The following is a 27,344-nucleotide window of genomic DNA, read 5'->3' on the forward strand; positions in this document are numbered from 1 at the left end:
ATGTAGCATTAAAATTGAACATAAAGATTTATAAATGTAAGAAATATCAGTAGAAAGAAACAGTACATAAACAAGTAGGTAAAAATAAATCAGAATATAAAGGACTAACCACATGGAAATTAAATTTTCAAAAATAAGGAAATCATCCACAAAGAGCTTTTGGAAGAAACAGGAAATGGTGCTGCAATTATACAATGTTTACAAAACAATTATTTTTTTAAAACTTTATATCAAAAAATAGAATGTATAGTCAAAAATTTTCTCAAAACCAAATTCATAGCCTTAGATATTTTTTTATTAAAAACATTAGGAACTAGATAATTAAAATATAAAACATAAAATGTAAGAAAGGAAAGAAGAAATGTGTAAAGATAATTGAATAAGCAAATGAATTAAAAACAAAGCAGTTAATATATAAAAAATTTGAGAACACTGTTTTTAAACAAAAAGTGTTTACAGTAACATATGCAAACTTAAATTTGTGTAATTAAAAAAAGAAAAAGAAAATAATAGAACAAAAAAGGCATGAAATAGATGAAGGGAGTTTAGAATTGTCACAAAATATCATGTATATTCTGTTATAAATATGCATTATTTTATACATATTCACAAAAATTAAAATTTAAATAGTTACTTCTACAGTAATTTAAGTACCCAGGCTAACTCTTATTGTAACAATGTAAGTAATCATAATAATAAATCAAGCAGAGAGATATTCTATCTATACTGAGTAAAAATATTTAATATACACCTGAGTAAATATTTTACTAGAGAAGAAGGAAACGAAAAGACATAAAAGTACTTATCTATACATTTTTTTCTTTTCCCTAAAGTCACACTCAGTGATTTTGAATTCTTTTCTCAAGTAAATTCAAAGATGAATAAAATTTCAAAAAGAATCTTAATCTCTTGAAATGGAAATAGAATATGCTTTCTATTTTAAAAATTGAATATGGCCTTTGAAATAATTTATAATACTATTTCTGTTTCCAGTGATGGACTTGATTGACTTTTTCAGGTCTTACTCCTCAAGTAACCAAACCATGCTATGAAATACAGTGAGTAGGATCTATCAGACGCTGAAATGCATATTTTTTTTTTTTTAGGATTTTATTTTTTTACTCATGAGAGACACAGAGAGAAGCAGAGACAAAGGCAGAGGGAGGAGAAGCAGCCTCCATGCAGGAGCCCCATGTGGGACTCGACCCTGAACTCCGGGATCATGTCCTGAGCCAAAGGCAGATGCTCAATCGCTGAGCCACCCAGGCATCCCTGAAGTGCATATTCAACCATGAGTAGATCTGGACTCTGAGAGCTTCGCATCTAGTATTTTATCACTAAACAGCCAAGTTAGCAATAATAAATTGAGGGAAAATATCTGATCATTAAGAAAACAGACTCTAAAATACACTATAGCACAGGTTTCAAGATTGGTTCTTATTCTATAATGAATTCACTAGACATTTAATTGCCTTGTGTTCTAGACCTCTTTCAAATGTCTGATTTCAAGTTTTAATTTCTACATGTTAACTTCATGAACGGGGAGAGATTAAACATTAAAATGCTGATATCCAGGGATTCTCATCCATCTCATGTTTTCCATCAACGAGGCATTTTGGATTTCTCCAAGTTCCATAAGTAATATATAATATGTGAGAGAGGTACACAGATGCCAAACCTCTGTCTGCAGAGACAACTTTTTCAGGGGATGGAAACAGAAACAGAGCTTGCTAAAAGGTTTCCAGGCCTGGAAGTCCAAAAGTTGGGCTGAAATTTGACCTCTATAGCACAGAAACCTCTGGTAATATTTAAAAGCAAAATGTGGGCTTTAAATAACATTTCACATGCTGACTATAGAAAACGGAAACAACTTCTGGGTGTCCAGGCAGGACATCTGAAGTCTTTCATAATGGTAAATTACAAATCAAGGCCAACATGGGACCAAGAGTAAAAATACAGTGATACTACATTGTTATGAGGGAAAGTGAGTTTTTCTGAAGTCTTTGATCTCCTTGAAGATTGTTTATTTTCTTGATTTTCAGAAGCATACAAGCGATAGGCATAGCATATTATTCAGGCTCCAAAGTGAGGTCTTTTCATGTTTCAAATGCATAAATCAGAACACTCTTAAAAAGAAACAGTCTTTTGAGCCTCATGTTTCAAATAAGTGCAGTTTGCTGAGCACAGAAGTAAAGAACTATCAGGCTTTAGTGTAGAGTTTTCTAGGCTTCTCTCATCTACACTGTCTGCCTTTAGCTCACCTTCCTCATTACCCTGCCTGTCCTGTGTAGACAGTTACACAGCTATACTAGATTTAATGACGCCACCAGGAGCCTCAGTGTTCCCTTTTTTGCTCTTTTTCTCTTTCTATTGAATTCTTTTTGTATTTAAAAGATAGAGAAAATTAGAGATGGAAACTACCTTCAAATCATCCCTATGACGTTCTCACTAACTGCCCCTGTATGCTACCAGAAAAGATAAATAATTGAGTGGGAGAAAATTCAAATAAATTGATTAAGAAGTTAATCCAAAATAAGTTTCATTTTCCTTTTGCTTTGCTCACTGGTACTAACCCTTGTTGGAGAGCTGAACCTCTTTCTTGTGGCATCGAGGGCTCAAAGTGAAGAAAGTGAATGGGAAGCCTCAGACTACAGTTGGCCTTCACATTCCTACCTGGCCTGGTGACTCACCTGGTCACTGTGTCAGAGCAACCCATCTCAACATTTCAGGGCACGAGCCCTGCTAGAGATTCTACCTGCTGCGCCCATCCTTATTACTGTCTATGCAACAGACGCAACCATTCCACAGTGGCTCTTGTCCTTGCAGGAGGCTTCCTCAGTGACCCAATGACTTTCCTTGTCTTAATACAGCCTCCTGGCCTTGGGACTCAGACTCATCCCCAGGAAGTTATGGACTGGATGTTTGTATGCCCCCAAAATGCACACATTGAAGCCCTGATGTGATGACATTTGGAAATGGAGCATTTGGGAGGTTAGAAGTTCATGTGAGGTCACATGTGGGACTCCATGATGGGATTAGTCCCTTACAAGAAGAGGAAGAAAGACCAGAGCTCTCTTTCTTCCCACTATGGGAAGGCACAATGAAAAGGGGCTGCCTACAAGCCAGAAAAAGAGTCTTCACCAGGATCTGAATTTGCCAATACCTTGGTCTTGGACCTCCAAAACTGTGAGAAACAAGTATCTGTTGTTTAAGCTACTCAGTCTATTGTATGTGACTATAGTGGCTTGAGCTGACTAGGGTAACAACCAATGAGGCTTCCCTCAGTACCAGCTCGGAGCATTTTCACTCACCCAGTGTGGCCACCCTGAATGTCTACCTTGGTCAGTGCTTTCAAAGCTGAGGGATGACCCTTATTCTCCCAAAAACTACTAGGTAGGGCCTGGTTGTCATTCTCTAAATCGCCAGCCCCTTACTCCTCTTCACCAAACCCCCTAATCAAGGATGGCTGGTAGACATGAGTGTGTATATAATTTGAAAACTAACGGGATGAATATATACATCTTAAGTTGCTACTTATATTAATATGGAATATAATAGAGTCAAGGCGTTATAAGCTGAGCTGTAGCTTGGAGGCCACCTCTGTTGTAATACATTTATTCCGCAGCCGAAGAAACAACCTCAAAAAGGTTAAAAGCTTACTCAAATTCACAAAGCGTAGAAATGAGCACAGGAATAAGATTCTGTCAATCTGTGCTGCTCAGCTCATTTTATACTTTAAACAACCAGTTTTATTTTATAAAATGGCAAGGAAAAGGCTAAATTTTTTAAATCGCACACACATACATATGTCCCATTCTGTCCTCTAAGATTTTGGAAACATTAATATCACCATGCATGCTTAATATTTTGCCAGCTGCTGCGATGACAGCATGAGAGATCAAGGCCATAACCGTAGCATCTTCTTCTTCCCGTTTCATTGTCATCTCCTAACCCAAAGTCTCCCATGTCAAATGAAGCAAAACTCAGAGAGACCTGTTTATTATGCTTTGGGGGATGGAGAGGTAAACAAGGCAAGTTGTGCCTTAAGCAAAAAACACAGCCCACCTGGAGAGACCGCCAGTCACCCAAAATCTGTCCATTGGAAATACGTTGCCATCATGTCCAAGGTGCTCTAATCAGAAACCAGTCTTGCAATCGAACCAAGGAAGTACTATCGTTTCTTTGGGGAAGAATCAAGGAAGATATCATGCCAAGATGTCTCAGATGGTGATGAGGACTTAGGCAGAAAGAGACAGAGGAGAATAGGGAAAGTGAAGGAAATGCACTGAGCGAGGAGGAAGTGCCTCAAAGTGCACAAAGACCGAGCTTCTCCAGCAAGAGCTGGCTAGGTTAATGTCACAGGAGGTAATGGAGAATGGATGGGATGGTGGTTAGGCAAAGAATTGGGAAGCCAATGCAGAGCCAGCCAGATCTTGGAGGGCTTATCGTTGCATGCGAAGAAGTTTGTTTTAATATAGTAGACAGGGGAGCTGAGAAGAATGATTCTCAGCAGAGAAATAATCAGGTGTCTGTTAACTACGCAATTACAACAACAGAAACAAATAATAATAACTATAAACAAATATTAAATGTTCTCTTTTCTTACTCTTCATTTAGACATTTAGAACCTGAGAAATCTAGTTTATCATTGGTTATCAGTAAAACCTTATCACCAAAGTTATCCTTTCATTGTGATTTGTGATTTGTTTAATCTTTTTAAAATCTGCTGATGTTTTCACTTGTTGGCTGCCAAGATCCTGGCTCAGGCTGTATTCCTCACTTAACAGCTCCTTGGCTGCCCTTCTCCATTCATCCATCACATGCTTAAAGTCCATCCAAAACACTGCAGTACATCTCACTTTTTCCATTTCTTGTAATGTTCATGTTACATTGGCCTCATGTACACCTGAAAATTAGATTCAAGTAATTTCTGGTTCTGATGCTTCAAGCACTTCAGGCCTCTGAGCTTACAGAGTGCCCTCCAAGGCCTTGGTTGTATCCTTGTTATTGAGACTGGATTTAGGGAACTTTCATGGTCAAGGTTCAGCTTTATGAAGAATTGAGAAGAACAAGGATTGTTCTGGACTTGTCTGTGAGGCTAAATTAAAGAATACCAAAGTACTGAGTAATCTGATGTATTATTTCTAAAACTGAACTCTATAGAACCTACCTCCTGGCCTACTAAATGTTATTCGCGAATTTTAATACACCTTATCCAATTATTTAGTATTCTGGTGGTAATTTTCTGCTGAAAATAGCAAAATGTTGTAATTTCACAGAAAGATAATGTTTAAGTGAAATGTGCAAATTCCTGTTTCAATAGACAAATCTCCATTTCCACAGGTGAATTCCTCTTGAAAGGCACCTGTTTCCTCCTTCTATCTCTACCTCTTTTTCTGTTTCTCTGTTTGTCTGTCTTTCTCCCTCTCTGTCAGACTTTCTCTCCCTACCCACCTATTTTTCATCTGTTTTCCCTATTTTTCGTATCTGAGCACTTACCAACGGCAAATGGCTAATGGCTCCCTCAGTAATTTGACATTCAGTTGTTTCAAAGATTAGAAAACATTCCTTAGAGAAATATGCTCATTTCAGGGATGAAAATAATGCGATACAGAGAAGATATACTTTAGGTTTGTTTGTAAAGATAGTTACAAACCTCATATGGAAACTCAAAACTCCTAATCCTTAGCCCACTAAGAAAATTACAACCCTGATTTATAATTAGTTTGAAAGAGACCATGATTCTTTCTTCTGTCTTAGAAATAATCTTGGCCCCTGGCTAAGAATTCAATTACATCATATCAATTAACTCAAGGACAAAAACGTCTAAGACAAAGACTTGACTGGCTCTGCACTTAGAAGAAATCCAGCTGTGGTTCAAGGAACCTCTTATGGAAATGCACCAGCCTCACTAGCTACTGCAGAATCCTATCATTTGTTTAAATCATCTTGCACTAAGTTCTTGATTTAACAAATGTCACAGACATGATCTCTGTTAGTTTTTTGCACTAAAAGAAATACTTTCATTCACTTTAGAAAATAGTTTCCTTGTTTCTAGAATGCTATTACATAAAAATTGATAGTTTTTTCCTCTGTGATTTATTATCATCTTTAAATAGCTTTTTGCGAAATCATTATAAATTTTGCTTTAATTTCTGGACATTATAGAAATAGCTCTCAAGAATATTATCATATCTGCAATAAATTAACTTAGTCATTCACCTTTTATGGAAATTGAATTTTTGGCATTACTTTATTGATAAATAATTGTTTAAATAATCATAACAAGAATAATAAAAAGACTTATTGCTTATAAAGTAAATTGGAGATAACTAGTTTTATGGAAAAAGGTCTGGCTTCAGAATTACAAAAAAATGAAGCTTTGCCATTTGCTATCTAGGATTTAGGCAAATTACTTCATAGCTCTTTAAATGAAATATGGGCTACTGATTACAATAGTGTTGTAAAAATTTAATATTATGGATGTATTAAAAACTTCCTAGCTCAGGGATGGATCATATTATGTGCTCAAAAATATTACTTCTCTTGCTTCTTCCCCAAGATATAAGAATATTGCACCATCATATTGTTTTCACTTGGACTATATGATTTCACTACAAGTGACCATTCTTAGTTTCAATAGCTAAACTATTAGCAAATCAAAAATGGAAGAATGAGTTCATGCACTTCTTTTTAATTGCAAAAACATTTTGCCAACAGCTATTTGAAATAAGAAGTATTTTAAAGCACACTAGATTTTCCTCAGCCAAATAGTGAAATATATATAAGGATGTTCTTCTGCAAATTTTACTTTATTTAAAACCAAAACTCCAGATAGTTATTCTCATTAAGCTAAAAAAAGCTATTACCTGATGTTATGTCTACCATGTTCTTGAATGAACATTAATAAGTTCATCTTTTTTTGGAATGTTTTATGTCATGTCTCAAATCTGTCTCATCGACTCACTGAAAAGGATTTAATATTAAATCTAAAATTAAAGATTATGGTAAATTAGTAAAGAAATACAAATTATAAAGGAAAGTTAGACTGAGGAGGTCAAGAGAAACATAAATGAGTACAAAAAATTCAATAGCTGAATATTAGTTAAATATTGAACTATTTAGCTATTTCACAAAATTAGAGCTAGCAGTTGATCCAAGTTCTATATATATTAATTTGAATGTACCTATGATTCCAACCCAGGATGAATCAGTGTGCCATTGGAAGGATCTAATATAAACCTAAAAAAGAAAAACCAGAGGAACAGGAAAGGCCTATGAAATGTTTTGTTCTATCTTACTCATCTTCAGACACATCCTGAGATCAGTTCCAAACATCAAGGACCTTCTTTACCTGAAAACCACTCAAAGCAGTAGAAGATTCAGTGGAGACAAGCAGGCCTAACATGAGAAACAGAATTAGACATGTTCTTTAAAAAAGAAAAATCTCTAATTGGTAATCAGATCTAAATTCCTTATCTAAATTCTAAGACAATTACTTATTAACTCAACAAATGTTATCCCAATTCTTTGAAATTCTGTTTCCTCAAGGCAATAATTCCTCGCTACAGACTCTCACAGTGTCTATCACAGTTCCTTTTTTTTTTTTTTTTCTATCACAGTTCCTGGCCCAGATGGTCATTGTAGAAATGGGGGAGATGCAGAATAATTGAGTAGAAGTTTCACAGAGGAGGTTTAAGACTCAAAAATAAGAAAAAACATGTCTCAGGGTTAAAGTTCTCCATAATGAAATTAAAACTAGTGCTGTGTGCTGATTATTATCCTCTCAAAATTAATACATTGAAGTTCTTATCCCCAGGACCTCAGAATTGGGACTATATTTAGAGATAAGTTCTCAAAATAAGTAAAATGAGGTCACCAGGGTGGGCCCTAATCCAATATGACTGGTGTCCTTATATGAAGAAGAGATTAGAAAATAAACAGGCCAAATGGGGAGACCACAGGAGGACACCAGAGGAAGACAGCCATTCATTAGCCATGACAAAACAAAACAAACAAAACTGCCAACACCTTGATTGCAGACTTCTATCTTCCAGAATTGTAAGAAAACAAATTTCTGTTGTTTAAGACTCCCAGTCTATGGTACCCATTCTATGGCAGTCCTAGAAGACTCATATAGCTAGTTGTCTATTTGCAGACAATGCTCTATGAGATCAGAAAGAAGAAAGGTTAAGATGACTTAGTTTCCCTCCAACTCTGAGATGCTATGAAAGTGTGCTATACATCAATGTCTCTTAGCTCAAATTTTTTAGGTCCTATTGACTTTCTCTCACTTCTAGTTTCTCCTGTTTCCTCAATGTTATCGATTATCTGTATATTAAACAGATAAATCCATGGGCTAATTTTCCAGTCACTCTGCAACTATGCTCCCTATTATCTATCATTTATATACTAATCTTTACTTCTTCATTAGACTGGCAACTCTTTGAGACAGAGGCCATTATACTTATTTTGCTTTTCCTAAGGAACTGAATAAAATACGCGACGTAAGCTCACTAGTCCATTTATCAATAATTAATCAACCAAAATTAATATGATGTATCCATGATGACTGTAGTGTCATTCTTTTTCAGGGGTGCCTTAAAACTCTGCAATAGTTAGGACAAGCAGGCTCAAGAATCATGACATGAGTGCATCAGACAAAAAGATATTTAAAGAATGCTTACCTCAGCTTCTTCATTTGCAAAACAGGAAGCCATAAACATGAATATAAAAAAAGAGTAAATCCTTGGAGGGAATTGAATAATCTAACATACATATTTTACTCCAGAGGCTGTTTACCCACTTTATTTTATTCTGCTTAGCTTTAATTTTTCTCTTCTCTTATTCTACATTTGTCCCCATACTTCCTGCTTTGGTACCTTTTTACTTCCTCATCTAAAGGAATAAAGATGGAAAAAATAAAAAATAGACATGTTTTCATGGTGCATTGTCTAAATTTGTACAAACATATAGGTAAGTCTTGCTATAAACACACTAAAGTCTTTGTAGGGACTTTTATAATTATTCAATTAAATTAATATGTACTGTGATTCAACTCGGAAAAATCAGAGTTCCACTTGTAAGGCAATATATTATAAGCACTCATAATAAAGACTGAATAAGGAAGGAAAAATCCACTAGAAGAACCACACAAAGGAAAAAGAAAAGAAAATCCTTGAATCTATTTCTTTAACAAACTTTCAAAAAGTTAATATTTTGCCATGACTTTGGCTATATCACAAAGCAAAAAAATGATTTATCTCTCTGCTTACCAATGTTTGGTCTTGAATTTTAAAAAATCCTACTTATAAATTTGCTCCTAAAATTATTGCTTGGTTGTTTAGAAAATCTTGAAAATGTTGGATGTACTAAAGGAAAGGTGAAATCAGATGCACATTGGGCTAAGCAACTTAAAATGTTTTCCAAACATTTTTGGTACTATAAAATCTAAATTTATTTTCTCAGAAATTATAAAATGTTTATGTTGAAAAAACATGAAACCAGTTTCCAATTTCTTTCATGCAATTCATGCTGCTTTTTAAGAACTACTTTTTATACTGAAAGACTCAATTTCTTTACTGAAACTAATAAGTTTTTCTTTAACAGAGCTGGAAGAAATTTAAAAACCTAGTAAGTATGGGTGTTAATTTTAACTTGGTTTTAAATTTATGACATTATTTTTGGAAAGAGAATAAAAATCTGTATATTTCCCCAAAGATCCTTATTCCTCCATGCAAAAAGTAATTCTAAGTGAGTGTCATTCAAATCAGTGCATTCCAAAACTGTAATAGAGGAAAAATATTAAGTAACTGAAAATAAAATCTTCTTACATGATAGGTCAGTCTTATCTATAATCAAAAGGGAATCCATTTAAAGGAAAAAAATAAGTCTTTTTCTTTATATATCTATAAATGACTTATATAGTCATAATTAATTTACTCATTCCTAAAATATCCATTGAAAAAATTCTGTGTCAAGCACTGTTCTAGGCTTTTAGACCACAGTGTTGACAAGAAAAAGTTTCTGTTCTTACGCAGTTAACATTCCAGTGGGAAGCAGAAGATCATAAATAAGGTAATTTCAAAAGAAAATAAAACTGGTGATGGAGTACATAATGATGGAGTAAAGAAGCATGTTAAGGCTGTCAGAAAGTTTTCTTCTAATGAGGAGGTGATGGCTGAGCTGAGGTTGTAAGGAGTCGGCCATGGAAAGATTCAGAGGCAGAATTCCTGGAGGAAGGAACAAGTATGATAGGCACACAGGAATGATCTTGGAGTGTGCCTGTGATGGATTAAATTCTAAGATAATTTTCCATTGCAAGGTGGCATCTGTTTTCCCTCCCCTTGAATCTGGACAGACTTGAAAATGCTTTGACCAAAAGAGTGTTAGAAGTGAGGCTGTGCCAGCTCTAAGCTAGTCTCTTGGAGAGCAGGCAACTTCCACCTGGTCTCTGAGAGCCCTTTACAGACATGTAACCTCTAATAAACCTCCTGGAGAGAACGTAGGGAGAGGACCCATGACTACAAGGAGAAGCAGATGGAGAACAGGCCTTGCTGAGTGCAGTCTTCCTGCTGCCCATTCTGGGCTCCAGACATGTGAGAAAAGCTATTTGTGATCTCCCCAGGCCAGCGGCCAACTGAATACACCATGGACAGCAGAAGAATCATCCAGCCAAACTCTACTGGAATTCTTGACTCATAAACTTGTGAGAAATGGTAAGATGGCTGTTGTTCTAAGCTACTACATTTAAGAGAAGTTTGGTTTTTTTTAAATATTTTTATTTATTTATTTATTTATTTATTCATGAGAGACAGAGAGAGAGAGAGAAAGAGAGAGAGAGAAGCAGAGACACAGGCAGAGGGAGAAGCAGGCTCCATGCAGGGAGCCCGATGTGGGACTTGATCCCAGGACTCCAGGATCACGCCCTGGGCCAAAGGCAGGTGCTAAACCGCTGAGCCACCCAGGGATTCCCTAGAGAAGTTTGTTATGCAGTAAGGGGTAACTGGAACATTTCCTAGAGCAGAAAAAGGCCAATATGGTGGATGAATGATGAAGCAAGGAGACCTTTTTCTCGAATAGGGCCAGACATTTTATTCTGGGTATAAGTGAATGACAAGATGAAGGAGAGAGTATTATTCCGACCTGATATATATCTTTAAAAACATAGCCCTACTACTTTTCCTAAAATAGAGTTTAGAGAGGTAAGAGTATAAGAAAAAAAGAACACTTTTCAGAAAAGTATTGTAGTCATGGGATTATCTCATTTAATTCTCAGAACACTTGAGCTAGCAACTTGTACTGTCTCTATTTTACAAATAAACATACTGAGAAATACAAAGGGTAAATCATTTGCCTAGGGTTGCACAGATAATAAAAGGTGCAAATATGATTGAAAACCAGACCAATTCCAAAGCATTTGGCTTAATTGGTTCCCTAAACCAGAAGTTGTCAAAGAGTGCTCCCTGAACCAGCAACATCAGCCATTACCTGGAAATTTGTTATAAATGCAAATTCCTGGGCCTAATCTAGAAACTCTGAGAGTGGGACCTATGACTCTGTGTTTTAATAAATGCTCCAGGTAATTCTGATGCAAGGTCAGAAACCCCTCTGTGCTACCAAACAAACAATGAAGGAAGAGGGCTCAGAATTGAGCTGAAAGGTAACTTCTAAATTTGATGGCTAGCTGAGAGCAAGGAGCCAACACAGGAAAATGAAGAGGAGCGGACAGTGGAGTGGAAAGGAACCCAAGAGATTGTAGTGTCAGCCAAGAAAAGAAAATGTCTCAAGAGGGAGAGGTTGTTCCATTGTGTCAAACATTGCTAAACAATCAAGAGATGAGAGCATTATTAGTGGGCTTGCCAGGATAGATAGAAGCCAATGGTTACCCTAAAAGTGGGTAATTATGTGGGTTGGTGAAGAAAGCCTGGTTGGAATAAAAGAAGGAAAGAATAGAAAGACAAGAAAGGGAAACAAAAGCACAATCAATCTTTTTGAGAAGTTTTTCTAAGAAGTGTAAAGATATGGTAAAATAGAAGAATTTGAAACGTGTGTTTTTGTAATATAATAGATATTAAGGCATTTTTATAAGCCTTTAGAAACCATCCAATATAGGGAGCAATTGAAGTTAAAAAGAGAGCAAAATATGATAATTGTATGAGCAAAGTTCTTGAGTAGCAAAAAGTAGAATGTTTGTCCTAAGGTAGGATCACAGACTTTTCTTATCCTAACAGGAAGTGAAGCAAGTATCTCAGAATCAATGCAGGTTAGTCTGAAGACAGTGGCTAGATAAGGTGGGTCTTGTCAGTGTTTACAACTTAGCAGTGACATATGGTTCAAGGTCATATGTCACAGTTGGGAGCAAAGAAGAGAAAGTATAGAATAACTTTCTTAGAATGTGGAAACAGAAATTTAGTAGAATAATAAAGGATGGCTAGTCAGTGCTGGAGACCATCTGGGATTTGTGGTTATTAATTTTATGGGAAGCCATTGAGAAGTGTTATTTTCTCCAGTGAGTTGAGTCCAGAGCTGGTGCTTTTCTGGGTTAATAGAGTAAAGTAAGACAGGAGAAAGACCATTTATGAGTAAGTGTTTATAGTGATGGACATGGAACCAAGAATTGTGAGTCTAATGTGAGTAAATTCACAAGAGTTTGTGAAAATACAAATATCATATTTTTATAGTTCAAGAAGTTGAGCTATAAAAAGGATGCTGTGCAATGAAAAAGAGAGTCAAGGGGATGAGTTCCTGGAGGGGTGAGAAACTGTGGGTATAGGAGTTACTGGAATAAATAAGCCAGATGGATAGGAGGTAGTAGTTGGAGACTCAGCTTCCTGAAACTGAGATTTTGGAGTTTACATAGTCACTGTTGATTCAGAGTTACAGGAAAGACTGTAGGAGGGAGTGGGTGACCAGTGCGGTTGGTGGTTAGAGTGAAGGAAGTCAAACGTGGAGCAACCAAGATACCAGGTAGACCATAAAGGAGGTAGCCAACAGCAAGAATGATGACATCAGTAGTGATAAAAAGAAAATCAATGAGTCAAGTACTAAAGTATGTGTGCTCATGTGTAAATATAAAACATGTGTTTTATCTCTCCTTCCAGAATGTAAAGTTCTTAAAGGCAAGGTCCATGTTTGCTTAATTTGGTCATGCTTGTTGTGCTGAGTATACAGTGTTATATTAAAATACAATAATATGATTTGGATAAAGGAATCAATTACTAAATATTTAAGAAAACTAGTCAGCACAGTAGAAAGGTTTAAAAATAACATTTATTTAAACCCTCATAGCCATAAGAAACTACTAATTTCCTACATATACAATTCTTATCACAGTCTTGTAAGAACACAACTCTGTAATTTGTTTTTGTTCTGCCTATGACCATGCTCAAGAATCGCACAAAAACATAAGACACAAAAGAAAAATGTTGAAGAACTGCTTTTAAGAATTGCTATAGGGATGCCTGGGTGGCTCAGTGGTTGAGTGTCTGCCTTCAGCTCAGAGTGTGATCCTGGAGTCCCAGGATCAAGTCCCACATTGGGCTCCCTGCGTGGAGCCTGCTTCTCCCTCTGCCTGTGTCTCTGCCTCTCTCTCTCTCTCTCTGTCTCTCATGAATAAATAAATAAAATCTTTTTTTTAAAAAAAGAGTTGCTATAGTTTCCAAACTTCCAGTAAGCTTAGTTATTTTTAGGGTGCCCATGTATGTCACTTTCCTCATTAATTGTCCCAATTTTTTTAATCCAGGTATGATTATTAGCAGTTTACCTGAAAATTAGTTTGGTTGGGTTTAACGGTACTCTACCTGGTGGTTCTAACTCCCACCAGAGTATCTCTTAACTTGTGTGTGAGACACATGTGAAGTCCACAGAGATCTTAAACACTACCAGAATCTACCATATTTCTTTATTCAACTATTCTCTGTTGTGAAAAATGAATATTTCACTTCTCCAGGACAGATTGCAGGGTGCTTACTGATAAAATTTTAGTATGCTGGGCAGGAATAGCTGAGGACAACTCACTTCTCTTAAGTAAGAATGGGAAGAAAACTGAAGTTGGCATGCCAACCAGGTGTGCCATACCATGGTTGGTGCTTCAGCCTTCAAGATGCATAAATTCCTTAGGCCAGCAGTAGGTGAGGTCAGTGGAAAATATTTAGAGTCATCAGATGGCAAAGATACATAAAATATGAAATAGAGGCTAAGCCCTGCCATAGGGCATAGGCAGAATAATCTGAATGGATTTGCCATATTGTGGTCATTCAATGTATGACACAATCTAAAACTGTTTATTTGGCTTGTAATACTTTGTTTATGACTTTTTAATAAACTTTTTCAACAACAGTGAGGTCAGCAATAGGAAGGTACATTTGAAGTAAAAAATTAAATAAAGAGTTGCTATTTCTCAAGAAAGTTCATAATAAATGTGTACCATGCGTAAGATGTTTGTTGACAGTTACTATCTACCATAAAGGCCATAACAATATTACTGCTGCATACCAAAAGCTGCAAATATGCTGAAGAAGCATGGTTATCTTTTTTTAAATGTTAGTTTTTTAAAAAAAAATAACTGTGCCAAAAAAATAGTATGTGTAGTTATAGAAGATAATGTTTATCCATATCTCTAAAAGCATAAACTTCTCCTTCAGATCAAATGGACTGTTCTTCTAAATTGATTTTGTTCATTTTTTTGCATCTTAGATTCTGGGTTCGCTCATTTATTTTTAACATAGAGAAATTGAAACAACTGCTGCTGATTTCTCAGCTCCATTAGCAGAGGGAAGACATTTACAGACAGATAAACCATGAAAGGTTTAAAAAATGGTTAGTGTCATCATGGAGTAAAAACAAGGTATTCGGAAATTCATTCTATTAAAGGTAAACTCTCCGATATTATTTTAATGATGTTGTAAATTCATTTAGAAAGATCAACACAGAAGATAAGATTATTTGGGTTTGTGGTAATAATACAAATATTAATTTTGTTGGAGCAGAACATAATGGCATAAAGTATTATTTATACTCTATTACTAAAAAACAAAAACAGCAGAAATATACCTAGAATTGATTGCAACACATGTACAATTCACAATTGTCCTCAAACAAGATTCTGTCTGCCTAAACACAGACCGTTGTTAAAAAGTATACCACTTTTATATATTTCACATTAATTATACTTCAAAATTTTGCTACAAAGCAGATATTGAATTTAAAAAATTTCCTAAAAAAAAAAAATAAATAAAAAATAAAAAAAAATAAAAAATTTCCTTCAGCACTTTTATTTTCTGTTACCTATCATCAATTACACTTAAAAATGTTTGGAACTTTGAAGAATTATTCTATAAACCAATGTGCCCTATAATTCAAATGAAACATTTTACAAATGAATTTTTTGATATTTCTATTGTACTGTGTTCAAAATTAGTTAGAAATCTTTTATTAAATCACACAACAGGGATCCCTGGGTGGCGCAGCGGTTTAGCGCCTGCCTTTGGCCCAGGGCGCTATCCTGGAGACCCGGGATCGAATCCCACATCGGGCTCCCGGTGCATGGAGGCTGCTTCTCCCTCTGCCTATGTCTCTGCCTCTGTCTCTCTGTGACTATCATAAATAAATAAAAAAATTTTTAAAAAATGTTTTAAATCACACAACAGATGGAGTACCATAAAAAAAGACATTTAAAGATGTTAACCAATCTCATTTATTGAGAACAAAAGTTGTAATTGGGAAGACATCAAAATTTCTCCTTATAAAAGCACAGGAGAAACTGAATCAATTCAATGATGACAACTCAAAAGTGCAAGAATTTATTTTTGAAATTTTATAATTTCTCTTTGGAGTATCTTGACATGGGAGAAATATTTTGATACAGTTCCCATATTTAACTGGATATATGCATAATCTTATTATTTTGCAGAAAAATAAAAAATTTTGGCAGAAAATAAAAAAGATTATAAATAGACACACGTATTTTGCTTTTTTAAAAATATTTACTGAGGAAATTAAAGTTTAAAATAAAAAAATGGTATCTGAAAATATTTGGGTTAAAAATATTTACATACTTCGGGATCCCTGGGTGGCGCAGCGGTTTGGCGCCTGCCTTTGGCCCAGGGCGCGATCCTGGAGACCCGGGGTCGAGTCCCACGTCGGGCTCCTGGTGCATGGAGCCTGCTTCTCCCTCTGCCTGTGTCTCTGCCTCTCTCTCTCTCTCTCTCTCTGTGACTATCATAAATAAATAAAAAATTAAAAAAAAATATTTACATACTTCAATTAAAAAAATAGAAATGAGAATATTCTGTATTTGGCAAGAATTTTCTGTGAACTTTCCAGGTAACTTAGCATCTATAGAGAAAATATTTTCTCAGTTAAGAAGATTATGCAGAGAAAAGTGTAATGTAAAAAAAACTTTTCAGGTTTATTAATTACAAAACTGTTAACTGAGCAAGATTTTATGCAACGACATAAAAAAAGCATTGCAATAACAAATACATTCACTGGAAAAATGCCAGTGTCATGATATTATGGATATGGATTAAAATAAAACTGATTAAAGTTATTGAATATGGAATAGTAATAACTATTCTACTTATGCTATTTTTAAAATTAAAATAAGCAACATGAAGAATTGTTTTGCTTTTATGTACTATTATTTTCTAAAGGATATTGATTTTTAACATAATTTTGAAAAAAACAGATGAACCAATATAATGAAACCAATTCGTTAATAGATGAATACATATACATGTAGTAGTCAATCTTAACAACTAAGAAACTTTTAATTATTTTAGTATCCCTTTCAAAAAAAGCCCCACAAAAAGTGGTTTTATAACAAATTATATAATTGCCATAGTCATAGCTTTTTGGTTTTTGTTTTCAGAATTACTCTATTACTTTATTTTATTCATAATGAATACTTGAGCAATATTCTGGAATTCAAATAAACAAATGTCTACTATAAGTGTTTTGTACTGGAGCCTCAGAAAATTTTAGAGCTGAGATATTAGAGATCATGTAGTCCAGATTCCACATGTCACTGCTAGAAAGCCAAAGCCTGAGGAGCTAAATGTTAGGCCTAAGTGCATTCCACTAATTAGTAGCGGAGTTGGGCCTGGAATCCCCCTTTCCTACCAGTCAATCAATGTTCCTTTTGGTATACCATGTTATAGATGCCAACTTTCTATTCAAGTAGTTCTACAAAGTGCCAGTTTTTTTCCAAAAAATGAATTATGTTTTGCCGTTTTGTTCTTTGTTGGTTTTAATTTGCAAATTTACAAGTCAAAATTACATGTTTCCTCCAACTTATTTCTTCCTAAGGATTTTTCCATGTACTACCCCAATAAAAACAATCAAATATGTAGTTTTCTGGATTTATTTGTATATATTTGGTTTGGATCAGTCCAAATTTTTTTCATAACTTTACAATGATTTGAAAACAATAATTTAAGGTCTTGATATTCCATTTGTGGTTTAAATGCTGACAGTAGTTCTTATTTATCTGAAGACTACTATTATGATGCAATTTCCTTTTTACAAAGCTTAAAAAAATAACCAACCCATATTTCTATTGATTTATAGAGGATGAAATCATATTTGTATTCCAAGAGAAAAAATAACCACCAAGTTAAAAAGCAAGTTGTCTTCAGTTCCATTATATTCTCAATAGTTGTGGATGGGGACTCATAAATCAATGTGCTCCCATTTCTTGCTGGAAAAATCTATTTGAGATATTTCTGAATTTCTCTCCCAGATAATGAGAAAAAACACAATAGCATGCTTTGTGCATTTGTTGATGAGAACCAACACTTTCTGGGTATTCTTTCACTGACTAATTACAAACAGTTTGATTAGAAAAATGTCAATTTCCTTTTTTTTTTTTTGTAAAGATCTTATTTTTTCATGAGAGACACAGAAAGAAGGTGGAGACATAGGCAGAGGGAAAAGCAGGCTCTCGCAAGGAGCCCGATGTGAGACTCGATTCCAGAACTCCAGGATCACACCCTGAGCGGAAGGTAGATGCTCAACCACTGAGCCACCCAGGCCTCCCACAAATGTCAATTTCCAAGTAAAGATGAAAGGCTTCCCTGAGATTCTGTTTATCACAATCATTATCAGTATTACTCTTAGAAAATAACGCACAAAAAAGTCAAACAACAAGATCTTTTCCCTACATAATGCTAATAAAAAAACAGATATAATAGCAAAAATTATATATGTATATATAGTAAATCCTAATTATTTAAGAATTATGTATTTGGGGGGGCCACCTCAATGGCTCAGTCAGTTAAGTGTCCAACCTTTGATTTTGGCTCAGGTCATGATCTCAGGATTGTGAAATCAAGCCTTGTGCAGAGCTCCCTGCTCAGCATGGTGTGAGCTGGAGATTCACTCTCCCCCTCTGTCTCCCCCTGTTTACATGCACATGTGCTTTCTCTTTCAAATAAATACATAAATAAAATATTTTTTAAAAATAATTCTGTATCTGTGAATTCATCTCCTCTCTATAATTTATTTGTAATAGAAAAATCAATACTTCCCTTCCCCATTCTGTACTTTTGCTCTCATTCACACACATGAGCAGAGTGGCAAAACATTTGAGTTGCCTGATGTGCACATCCCCAGGTTACGTTGAATATAAATATTTTCTCTGCCTTCTTGTTTTAGCTCTCATACTAAAAGGACATAAACAAGCGTCCTTTTCACAGTCTCTTCAATGTCATATTTTTTATATTTTTGTCCCATCACATGAGATTTCACTGTTTAAAATGGATGCCAGGGGCCCCTGTGTGGTTCAGTGAGTTAGGTGTCTGACTCTTGATTTCAGCTTACATCATGATCTTGTTTAGGGTCATGGGATCAAGCCCCATGTCGGACTTCATGCTCAGGGGAAGTCTGCTTAAGATTCTCTCCCTCTCCCTCTGCCCCTCCCCACCCCGAAATAAGTAAATAAAATCTTTAAAAAAAAAGTGGACACCAAAGAGTAGAGTCGAAGTGCTCTCTAGTGTTCCCAAATGCAGGAAGACTGGGATGTACCTAATGGAGAAAATGTGTGTGTCGGGAAAAACTTCATGTTGTTAGCTCTGAGTTCAATGTTAATGAATAATATATATTAAATAAAATATTTAGATAGAAAGACACATAAAACAAGGTTACCTATTGATCAGGTGACAAAAAAGGAACCAGAAGCCCATAGGAACCTAACCCTGAATTTTGCCTAGGAGCAATGATTTACTATTCACTAATTCAGTGTCCTCAGCAATTTTATAGAACATAACTACTGAGAAAGATGAAAACTGAATACATACACACAAACATATGTATGGAACAATATCTCAAACTTAGCAGATGAATTTCAGGAGACATTATTTGTGATATAATTCTTGTCTGACTAGTCTGACTATACTCTTTACCTTTCAAATTCCATTCAATGAGTTCTGAGCTCATAACTGGAAATAGAGAATAAATACTCATTTTCTTCTCCCCATCTTTTCACCTCTAGGTTCTTAAGAATCCAAGCAAAGAACTTTCCATAAACACACCCACAAGAATCAAAGCTTCATCTAGTCCATCTTATTTCCCTGTCCAAGGTGAAGAAGGTCAGAGGATGGCCCACAAGAACATTCTTCCCACTTAGGGGAGACTACCAAGCAGATTCTTTAAGGAACCCTATACACTCACACCACAGTTAAGGACGTATAAAATCCTCTCTAGACTTCAAAGTAAAGAATATAATCTCAGCACACTTTATTATCAAATAGAAAGTATAATTCCCCAAATTTTAATAGTAAGATGTCAGCTCCAACCCAAAGCAAAGGTGGTTAAAAAAAAAAAAAAAAAAAAAAAAGTTTTGCTAAAGGCAAAGTGATGTTTTTGTTGTTGTTTTTCCAAGGGGAAGATATTGTCAGATAATTTGTGGAAACCATATTAGAGTTCATCTGAATGAAGTGAAATTAAGTAAAAATACTGAAGTGATGTTTTCCCAACATTTCAAAAGCCAGCTTTAAAAAACATTGTAATTCACATTCAGGTTCAGAATATAGTTTTAAAAACACCCATGGCTTTGGATGTTTGAGAAAGATTAGTCAACAATACAGCATTTAATGAAAACATGTTTTTATCTTGACCCATCTTTGTCTTTATGGTACTAGATGAACCGTCTGGCAAAGATGAACTATCTCCCACACAGTCTCACTGGGTTAACAAAATATGCAGTTCAGTACAAGCCTATATTGTCTGTGAGAACACTGGATCAATTACATTTCCTGCACCTTTTTAATACAATAGAATATGTATATTTCTATCCACATAAGCTATCTAGATATTGGAATACTCTAATATAATACACTAGAAAGTGTACATTTCTATCCATATAAGGTATCATCATGATGTTGGAATACTCTAACGTAAAAATTTTAGAACACAGAAACTTTAATTTTTTATTAAAATAAAAAGGCAGATGCACACATACTGGAAAACAATAGTATTACAAAAAAAAGTGATTAATTAGAATTGCTACTGCACTCACTCTTCTGCATAAATTCCCACTGCACTAGGAATAAAATCCATATCATCTTCCATGGTCCATAGACATACCTGACCTGTCTCTGACTACCTCTCTACCATACTTCCTGCCTCTCTTCTCCAGCCATCTCAACCACATCGCCCTACTTTATGTACCATGAATGACCAATCTTGTTTCCACCTTGGAGTCTGCACTTACTCTTAACTCTCAGTGGAATGCCAACCTCATGTCCTCACATTGCTAATATATTTTTGTCTCTCATCTCCAAATGCAAAAATCACCCCCTTATTGACTACCCATTTTAAATTAAACCCAACACCCTTAAATTCTCTATTACAATACCCTATTTTGGGACACCTGGGTTGCTCAGTGGTTGAGCGTCTGCCTTTGGTTCAGGTCGTGATTCTGGGGCCCCAGGATCAAGTCCTTTATCAGGCTCCCCGTGGGGAGGCTGCTTCTCCCTTCTGCCTCTCTCTGTGTCTCTCATGAATAAATAAATAAAATCTTTTTAAAAAGTGAAAGAAACTTAAAAAAAACAATATCCCAATTTTAAATTCTTTATAACCTTAAATCTATCTAAAATCACTTTCCGGGGCACCTGGGTGGCACAGTCAGCTGAGCATCCAATTATTGGTTTCAGCCCAGGTCATGGTCTAAGGGTTGTGAGAGTGAGTCCCAAGTGTGGCTCAATGCTCCGCACAGAGTCCACTTGAGATTCTCTCTCTCTCTCTCGTTCTCTCTTCTGTTCTCTCTCTCTAAAATAAATGAATCATTTTTAAAAATAAGTAAAATTACCTTCCATTTATTAATTCACATGTATTTTGCCTCTCTACCCCCATGGTATGTAGATTAGTGTATTACCCATCTTATTCTACACTATTTCTCTAGCTCCTAGAAATCTGCTTAGAATGTAGGAGAGCTTGTCAAATATCTGCTGGAAAGAATAAACTACTCATACCATTTAAATGCAAAATATAGGCTCTCAGAGGTTAAATATAATTACATCTGAATGGTAGCATAAATAACAGTTTTAAAATCTTTAAAATTATTTTATCTGGTTGCTGTGTCTATATAATGTGTAAAAGAGATTTGTTTAGGCTTTTCTTGGATCAGATTTCCAATACCAGCCAGATCTACCATGAAGTTTTGCAAGAAATTCTGGAGGCAGAAAAACAGCATAGTCTCTATATCATAGGAATAAAAACATGCATCCTGAATCATCTGTGGACATATGCCTGGTCAGGTGTAGGAGGCCTAATTGCCAGAGAATATTGTTAAGCATTGAAACACTGCAAGAAAAAAAAAAAAAAAAAAAAAAAAAAGAAACACTGCAAGAGATTAAACTAAACATAATAGCAAAAAATTCCCAACTCCCATTGTTATCAAAGGAACAAAGAGAATTCTAAGTATGTTAGTAAAAGAAAAGATATGGATAAGCAAAGTTATTTCTCATCTACACTTAAATCTATGTCTCCAATTGTATCTCTGACCAGCATTCCAAATCATGTCTAAAGAAATCTAAAGAACATTTCGTCTAAGACACCTTAGGGCCACTCAGGCTTCCACATGTCTACAGTAGGATTCATCTTTCTTCTCCACAAAATGATCCCTTTCATAGACCCCAAAATGTGCAATCATGTTTTGTGTTTTCCTCTCACTGGGACATACATTCTCCCATATACCAAATCTACCCAGCCTTTCTCTTTGAAATGTCTTTCTGCTCTAGTATTTATCCCTGTCTCAGAGCCCCCACCTGACCTAATTCATGTCATTCACATCAAAACTGTGCATTCATCCTGAGATGGGCTGATCACCCCAAAGTTCAACTTCAAACTCTGATTGAGGTTTGGAATAGGACCTTCCTATTGAACTCTATCATCACTTTTACCCTCAGAATTATTTCTCTGTAGCAATGGCTTAGGGCAATAATCTGACTGGAACAAGGGGCTATAGGACTTGTTCTGAGGCTTGATGTATATAACATTTTAAACAAGTCAGGGCAAAATAGGCATTATCCAAATCAAAGAGTAGGTTGAAGAGCTGATGGAAATTATGGGGGTGATGGGGACCTAAAGCTCACCAAACCCATCTCTTGTTGCCACTGATACATGGGACCCAATCTGCCCTATTCATATACGTACTGACTATGGTTCTTATTTATGCAGTGAAAAGTATGGCGTGTTGAAAGCATAAAGATCTTTAGGTTACAGGATTATCAGATCTCCTAACTCTAAATTCCAAGTTTTCATCACTACACTATATGGTCTCATTCAAGTGTAGACACAAGGAGGCATGATGACATGTATCTCTGTATTGTGTCTAAAATAAAACTAACCTAGTTACTAATCAATTTAGAGTATTTAGAGTATGACTAAATTATAATTTTAATAAGTCAGTGTTTTTAATTAATAAACACTACCCAAGGAAGTGAAATTTTTAGTAAATTTCATAATAGATGGAAAAGGGAATCTGCAAACTTACTCAAAAACTACTTCCCGGGTGCCTGGGTGGCTCAGTTGGTTAAGTTTCTGCCTTTGGCTCAGGTCATGATCCCAGAGTTCTGTGATCCAGCCTACCCCGGGCTCCCTGTTCAGCAGAGAGTCTGCTTCTCCCTCTCCCTCACCCCTTCCCAACTCATTCTCTCTCTCTTTAAAAAAATACTAGTTCTTATTTCATTGTTGATGATCTTAATACCTTAAGAAAAATATTACTGCCAAATTTAAACTTATTTTTAATTCCTCAGCAACACAAGTGTGAACTTCAATGAACGCACGCATTTTAAAGAAAACTACAAGAGCTTGTTAACGGTGGTAACAAACCACCTGTAACAATGGTCCCTGTGATACACTAGTACAGCTGGCAAACGTCTAGCTGATTAGGCTGACATTCAAGCTCACCACATGTGAGGTAGTTAGTTCCAGTCTACTTCGTGGCCACAAATTACATACCTAACTCTGGCCCACCAATTAAAGTGTATGACTTTGGTTGTAAAGATGGCCAAATCACAGGATGCAGCCATCTGTGGCAACATCACTACTGGAAAAAAAAAATTGCCTTAAACTCTATGTCTTACTCATAAGGGATCGATAGTATCATTGCTGCATGAATCAAGAGGCATTTTAGTGCACTCTATGAACCTACCTACCCTCAGTGCACATTAATTTTATAAAGAGGAAAGATGAACCTGTATATATATATATACACACACACACACACGTATATATTAAAACTCTTCATTTTGCCACTATCCTAATATACCTCATTCTTCATTTCCAGGTGCATTTACTCAGTGACAGGTCAAGTTGGTTTCTGTCAATGAGGCTAGTCAGAGAATAGGACAATATGTGCATCCTCTTGGCAGTCCTCCTTCAGAACTATTTTCTGGGAATATGCTCCTTCTGAAAAGCAGAAATTATCTGTACTCACAGGTTTTTGACAGTAAATAAAACCCACGGACAACTAAGAAAAAATGGTAAGGTGTACTTTCTAACTATATAACTAGATAGTATCCCTCCATATTTTAATCTCCTTTGGAACAGGGAAAGAACAGAGAAAAATAGCAAAGATGAAGTCTGGTAAGGCCCACATGCATATTCCATCTAATCTTCTCTTTGTGATTCTTAATTTTTCCTTAGCTTGTTTACCAGCCAAAACTCTATTTCACTAATATTGCCATGAAGATGGCATACAGTACAAGTCTTGCTTGTCTGGTGGCACTTAAGTTAGGGTATTCTTTCCAGGAGTTCTAAGTTTACCCAACTCTCATGCTATGAGTTTTTCCCTATGTTAATAAATTCTAATACCGTAGTTTGTGCTCCCATAGGTTTTTTTAAAGCAATTGGCCACAAGCTCAATATATGTCTTCATTTCTGTGCAAATCAACTTCCATATAAATTAATGTGGAATAATTATGTGTTTTATTTAATATAAAAGACAAATGTGAGAAGAAATTTGGTATCCAGGAAACACCACCAGACCAGTGTTCTAGCCCTTACTTAGCTAGGACCTGGATGAGATAATAGTGTTAACAGCCATGTGCCTGTAATTCTGAGGCATGGATTTTAAAAGAGCATCATGGACTTTGACTGCTCTCTACTGGATAGAAAATAAATTTAGGTATTCTCAAATGCATAAGTACATCAGAAGAGAGTTAATACATTGATTCTTTTAAAATCTTATTTCTCCTGTAATATTAGAGAGGTAAAGATTTCATTTCCTTATTCTAGTTCTATCTAATTTATTATCCACATCCTGAATTCCTGGGTTTTTCATGATGACAGATATACAATGATATATTTCCCTCTAGCTTTCCTTAAATTTTTACTTTCTCCTGCATTTATCTAAGTCACTGCCAGCAAATAGTATTTGTATCATAATTTCTCTTCACGCATATAGAACTCAGTTTTCAACCAACAATACAGTCATGTTGGTTTTGTGAAAAGAAGTCCCCTATCTGTCCATCACATGCACACACACACACACACACACACACAGGGGATACTAAACAATACTAGGTGATGCTTTTTAGGTTTTACAATTTTGAAAAACAAATTTAAATTTTGAATCTAAGAATCTGGAAGTTAAAGCTCTGAAAGGGAAACATAATGCCTCTGAAAGATCATGCTGCCTTCCTGATTATGGGACCTATTCCTTCCAAGTGTGATGTCATAGCTCTACTCCTGCTAGGAGATAGTTGATTAGGAAACAGTATTTATTGCTTCATCTGTCAACCTTCTGCATGCCATTATATGAGTAAAGAGTAAGTCAGAAAGAAAGAGAGAAAGAAAGAAGAAAGAAGAAAGAAAGAAAGAAAGAAAGAAAGAAAGAAAGAAAGAAAGAAGGAAGGAAGGAAGGAAGGAAGGAAGGAAAGAAAGAAAGAAAGAAACAAAGAAAGAAAGAAAGAAAGAAAGAAAGAAAGAAAGAAAGAAAGAAAGAGAAAGAAAGAAAGAAAGTTCGGTAATACAAAGGAAATACCAACTGGCAAAAAGAAAAATGACAGCATGTAACAAAAACAAATAACGCAAACAAAAATCAATACTTAGAGCTTTCCTGAAAATAATACATAAAATAAATTTTCTCTGGGCATTTCTGAGAAGAACTTTTTAACTTCTGGCACTCGGGGTGAAAAGGTATCTATAAAATATCATTTGATTTAAAAGAAGAGTCTTCAAACTAATCTAGATATGGTCCTGAAGTATCTTCAGCTTTTCTAAAGAACATCCATGCAAGGATGGTTTGAAGGGAGTTGGTTTCTGATACCTCAGCTTTTACATATCTGTTGCCTCCTCTTTCTGACTTATTTGTCTGGGACTCAAGAAGTGTTCTTTCACAATGGGTTTTACACACACTTTTTTGAAAGAAAATCGTCCACTCCCATCCATCTGGATTTTTAGTATGGTACTTGCTTGAGGTATAAAAAAATCCCAAAGTTGTCAAAGGGAAAATTTGTAACATTGATATAAGTGTTGAGAAAATGATGATTTTGATAACTTTGCAAATCAAGGGGTTTCCAATATTTTGTGTTTGACACAACTGAAAAAGGAACTAACTCAGCATACATAGTTCAGAATTCAAGAACTGAATGACATTGCTATAATAAAACTTCCGTTCTCATATACTGTTTCTTTATTTTAGCAAGATTTATCATTGCTTAAAGCTATGAAGAAGAAATATTAAAATCGAACTGATAATAAATGCTGAATTATTCTGGCAATAAGTAATATTCATCTATAAATATAGAAACTGGGGGGAAAAAAGCTCATTAAGAGATTTCCAAAGATTTCCTATAACTTTTTAAGTAATATTTTCTCAAGATATATTTCTAATATTTTTCCAGTAATTAGAATTTTATGTTTATAGGAAGTACTTTTTAAATAGTTTTAATTTAAAAAATAAAAAATAGTCTTAATTTATGTACATAATTTTGTAATAGAGAAATATAGCAAGTAATCAATAAACACTGTTAAGTTATATATACACAGATAAAAGTTTATAAAAGTAGAATGAAACTCTATGTTTAAAGACAGAAAAAGAGGACACCTGGGTGGCTCGGTAAGCATTTACCTTTGACTCAGGTCATGATCCCCAGGTCCTGAGATCAGCCCCACCTCCGCTCTCTGCTCAGGGAGGACCCTGCTTCTCCCTCTCACCCTGTAGCTTCTCCTGCTGGTGTTCTCTAATTCTCTCTCTCTCTCTCTCTCTCTCTCTCTCTCATAAATAAAAATAAAATCCTTAAAGACAGAAAAAGAAATGATGCAAATTGCCTGAGATGAGATTTTTCATACACATCTTTAAATGGCTGATAGATCAGATCATTATTAGATTCACTACTCACTATTAGATTTCATTGGTTACACTGCATATATAAGGATCTACATGCATACATCCATATATCTATTTCTTTTTAACTTTACTCCAGGTAAATGGAAACTTTCATTATATGTTGTAACTGTGGTTGATGTTTGTAAACAGAAAGGTTATTGGTAATTCTTTATGATCAAAAGGCAATTTAATAAATTGTCTTATTTACACTAATCATTCAGTGGATTCTCTTGGGCTTTCCATGTATATAGCTATAATTTAAGATAAATGTTGACAATACAGTTTTACTTACTTAAATTCCATACTGTTTTTCTTATCTGATTATTTTAGGTAGTGCCTCTGGAACAACGTTAAACAATAGAGGCTATATTAGCAAAGGTATAGGCTAAGCTACTATAAAAGAAAAATGCGAAAATTCAGTGGTTTAAATAAGATAGAACTTAATTTTCTATCATGTACAAATCCAAAATTGAGTGACCCAAAACAGGACTATTCACAGAATGTTGCT

This window comes from Canis aureus, chromosome 7, assembly GCF_053574225.1.
Source record: "Canis aureus isolate CA01 chromosome 7, VMU_Caureus_v.1.0, whole genome shotgun sequence".
In the NCBI taxonomy this organism is placed as follows: Eukaryota; Metazoa; Chordata; class Mammalia; order Carnivora; family Canidae; genus Canis; species Canis aureus.